Raw genomic sequence first — 4,657 nt, 5'->3', positions numbered from 1 at the left:
ATTCTGGACAGTACTGGTAAAGAGGGAAATGAACAGGTAAAAGAGAGGAAAGTTGGAGGGGAGATATTGTGAGATAAGCTCACGTTTCACCCTCGGGGGCACCAGTATTCCAAGGGGATTGAAGTCAGGAAACAGTTGCTACAGCTTCCTTTTCCTTTGAGTTGAAAATTCCTGATGTCACTGCTAGGCCCTTCTTCTTCCCTAGTCTATAAGTACGAATGCGTGTGCGCGTGGCCTCTCTTTCCGGTTTCAGTCTACGATGTGGGAGAAGTTCTAAACCGCCACATAGGTTGCGGTCACACCTCCTAAGTAAGTTAAACTTTGAAAATGTATAATCACTCACCAAGGTTAAATTGACCCCATTACTCAACCGACTGAGCCTCTTGGAGGAACGTTTATTACGTAATCACTACCCGTGGAAGAAGAGAGACCGATCTGAGCCTCGGAGGGCTCAGACATCAGGACATCAGCGTCCCAAGTGGCTTCGTTCCTTTGGAAAAAAAAAAATGCTGTAGCACTCTGCTTAAAGGAGGAAGAAAATCACACTTTGATCTCTGATAAGCGCAAATTCAAGTCCTTGAGCTCAGCCTTTCAACATCGCTGGCGGTTGGCGTGGTCTCCATCACAGAGGCGGCCATTCCAAACTGTTGGAGCTGCAGCTCTCTTCCTTTGATCCCTTCCTGCCAGGTCCCGGAGTTCGCCTGCCATGGCTCTACTTACTGCGGCAGCCTGGTTCTTGGGAACCAAAAACCCATCCTGCCTTGTCCTTGCCGCCCGGCATGCCAGTGCTTCTTCCACGAACTTGAAAGATGTACTGAGCAATCTGATACCTAAGGAGCAAGCCAGAATTAAGACCTTCAGAAAGAAACACGGGAAGACAGTTGTGGGCCAGATCACTGTGGACATGATGTACGGTGGCATGAGAGGCATGAAGGGACTTGTGTATGAGACATCGGTTCTTGATCCTGATGAGGGCATCCGTTTCCGAGGCTACAGTATCCCTGAGTGCCAGAAACTGCTGCCTAAGGCTAAGGGTGGGAAAGAACCCCTGCCTGAGGGCTTATTTTGGCTGCTGGTAACTGGACAGTTGCCCACAGAGGAACAGGTATCTTGGCTCTCACGAGAATGGGTAAAAAGGGCAGCTCTACCTTCTCATGTTGTCACCATGCTGGACAATTTTCCGACCAAACTGCACCCCATGTCTCAGCTCAGTGCAGCCATCACAGTCCTCAACAATGAAAGCAACTTTGCCCGGGCATATGCGGAGGGAATGAACCGAACTAAGTACTGGGAGCTCACCTATGAAGACTGTATGGACCTGCTTGCCAAGCTACCGTGTGTTGCAGCAAAGATCTACCGGAATCTGTACCGGGAAGATAGGAATATTGAGGCCGTTGACTCTAAGCTGGACTGGTCCCACAATTTTACCAACATGTTAGGCTACACGGACCCTCAGTTCACCGAGCTCATGCGTTTGTACCTCACCATCCACAGTGACCATGAGGGTGGTAATGTAAGTGCCCACACCAGCCATTTGGTGGGCAGCGCCCTTTCTGATCCTTACCTGTCCTTTGCAGCAGCCTTGAATGGGCTGGCGGGGCCTCTCCATGGGCTAGCAAATCAGGAGGTGCTTGTCTGGCTGACACAGCTACAGAAGGAAGTTGGCGAAGATGCATCAGATGAGAAGTTAAAAAACTACATCTGGAACACACTCAACACAGGACGGGTTGTCCCAGGCTATGGCCATGCAGTATTGAGGAAGACTGATCCTCGCTATTCCTGTCAGCGAGAGTTTGCTCTGAAATATTTGCCTAAGGATCCCATGTTCAAGCTGGTTGGTCAGCTGTACAAGATTGTGCCCAATATCCTCTTAGAGCAAGGAAAGGCTAAGAACCCTTGGCCCAACGTAGACGCTCACAGTGGGGTGCTGCTCCAGTACTACGGCATGAGGGAAATGAATTACTACACAGTCCTGTTCGGAGTGTCGCGGGCACTGGGCGTTCTGTCTCAGCTCATCTGGAGCAGAGCCCTAGGCTTCCCTCTGGAAAGGCCCAAGTCCATGAGCACGGATGCTCTGATGAAGTTTGTGAATTCTGCGTCAGGATAAAATGGGAGACTGGGGGAGGATAGAAAATGGGAGACTGGGGGAGGATAAGAAAATGAGGATAAAAATTTATTAAAAATAAATTCTAATTTTTGTTTTGTTCCAGGGGCTTTTAAGACTTAAGATTTAACTGTTATCTGAGGCATTGAAAATACATTTGAAGCTTAAAATGTAAATTCAGACTTGAAAGGCAAAGTGACCTCCTTCTCCCCTCACCAGCTCACCTCCCCCACCTGGTATGAGCTGCCCAGCAAGCTGTAGGATGAACTGCCCTGATGCATGTGGTCAGGGTTAGATCCGGCCACTCACCATCTCTAGAGCAAGAGTCTGGCTCCTCTCCTTTTTGGGTCAAAGCAGGTTACAGAAAAGCTGCAGGCACTCCGTGGAGCTTTCGTTTCTACTCTTCCGGTCCCCAAATCATTTAAGCCAGAGACAGGTCCCCTTTATGTCCATAGAAATCATATTGGATGCCAGCTGTATCAAACACTAGGGCCTTTTCCCAATGTACACAAACACCTCCTACCCAGCAAGGTCTATTGGTTATCTATTGGTTATCCCCTCCCCTCCCCTCCCCTCCCCTCCCTCTTTAATGCTATCAGGTAAGTGGCATGGTATTTATATTGACTGGCACCCAACATTTGAATCTATTTCTCCTTTGAAATTATACCATTAAAGTTGAGGTCTGGGCGAGTGTTAGGTCTCCTTCCAGGCTTTCTATACCTTGCTGTGCCTCAAGCTAAGGATGATCCGGGTCTCCCTGTCCTGGCCTGTGCTAGGTTCCTCTATTAGCAGGTGTATCCGATCTGTGGTCTTCCCTGGGCATTCGGCTTTATCAGTCTTTAATGTGAAGTAGGGCTTTTACTGCCATGGAACATAAGCCACTACCTTCTGGCCTTGGTTTCTCCTGTTACTATGTTCTAGCACAGAACAAAGGCTCAGGAATGACCAGCCTCTTTGGGGTCTCATCCCAGGGGTTCCAGCCTTTCTTTTTGAACAGCAAATTACACATAGTTCCCATATTAGGATATTAGATAGACCTAGGGCTGGAGACATTCAAAACAGTGAGCCGCCTTCTCATCCCACGTCAAGGAAATGGTTCTTTCATTATCAGTGTGTTTTGCTCTTCCCATAAGTAAGAGCTCATAGCACAGCATTTATTTCAGCAGCCCCGTTTGCACAGGTTTTCAGTGACTCAGAATGCTCTACTGCCTGATGGTTGAGAAAGGGTTGAGATACACTCCTGTTGTCCTGGCTCCTTATCCCGAAGCTCCTGCCTTTGTTTGTATGGAACCCATCTCCAGCACCACCACACTGTTGAGATGGATACACTGTAAACCCCTGGGTAGCTGTTAAAGTCATGATGCAGACTTCAGGATGTTCTGTCTAAAGTGAAAAATAATAAATATTTTTATTAACAACAAAAAAAAAGTCCTTAAGCTTGGTGGAAACAATAAAGTGCAGGGCTTGATGTCTGAAGTTGGTTACATTTCATGCTTTACTATTCACCATGGAGTTTGACATTATGAAAATTACGTGACCTTTTTAAACCTCAGGATCCTCTCCTGACATGGATATTAATGACTTCTACCTAAAAAGTTGATGAATTAGACAATGTAGAGGTCAGGGTGAGCATGGATAAATGTGTGTGTGTGTGTCGTGTGTGTGTGTGTGTCTGTGTGTGTGTGTGTACATGTATGCACACACTCAAGCTTCACCTCCCTTAGGGGTCAGGGAGTGATATAGACCCAGCTAAAACTGTGCTTGTTATACAATTAGATCATGATATAGAAGTAAATGACATCATTGTCCCAAAAGCTTAACAGGATCCAGTCCGGGAAGGACAATGTAGCGTTTACCTGGTCAGTGTCTGCCCATTGGTTGCTTATAGGAAATCTCATCTCGTTCCAGACCCAGATCTTAGTGGAAAGGGCTGGAAATCCATGTTCTTCCCCCAACTTCCTTAAACACCCTGAGTCCTTCTCTGACTTCCCATACCGCTCATACAATACAACTCTACTTGACTATAGCTGGCCTTGGCTAAGATAAGTCTGCAGCCTTTCTATTCCTTACAGCCTGTCACATGATCTGTCCTGGGCCAGTCTCCCCACTCTCACACCAGTCCTCTCATTCCCAGATCTACTCAGTACTGCCTTGTAGCTATCTCACTATTGAGAACTTCTCCCAATCCCTTTCAGGTAAATGTGTCTTACCCTGGAACCTGGAGCAGAAAAAGAACATTCATAAAAAGAAAAGGAAGGAAGGAAGTGTAGGCAGCCAGCACCCAAAAGATGGCGCAGGTCCGAATCTGGCGCCAACCCCTCCCGAGAGGGTGCATACAAATTAAAGTGCCGGCAGACTGACCAATCCCAGGACACATAGCCCTCCCCAGTGCTGGGGTGTATATAAGGAGTCCTCACTGGGTTCCCGGAGTCCCAGTAGCATCGAGGTGTTCCTGGAATAAAGCTGTTGAGAAGAATCCGAACATGTTGCCTTTTTCCTTGCCAGACGAGGTGAGCACAAGGAAGGAAGGAAGGAAGGAAGGAAGGAAGGAAG

The 4,657-nt window shown here is 47.6% G+C and overlaps 1 pseudogene across 1 annotated transcript; it reads left to right on the top strand.

Annotated features, from left to right (window-relative positions):
* Positions 1-257: 257 nt before the first annotated feature.
* Positions 258-2,211, top strand: LOC110303336 (annotated as a pseudogene). Its single transcript, XR_002378918.1, has one exon. The product of XR_002378918.1 is annotated as a citrate synthase, mitochondrial pseudogene (transcript).
* The last annotated feature ends 2,446 nt before the right edge of the window (positions 2,212-4,657 follow it).

The sequence above is a fragment of the Mus caroli genome, chromosome 10, assembly GCF_900094665.2.
Source record: "Mus caroli chromosome 10, CAROLI_EIJ_v1.1, whole genome shotgun sequence".
Lineage (NCBI taxonomy): Eukaryota > Metazoa > Chordata > Mammalia > Rodentia > Muridae > Mus > Mus caroli.
Note: the sequence above shows the minus strand (reverse complement) of the source record. Positions and strands in the feature narration are given on the sequence as shown.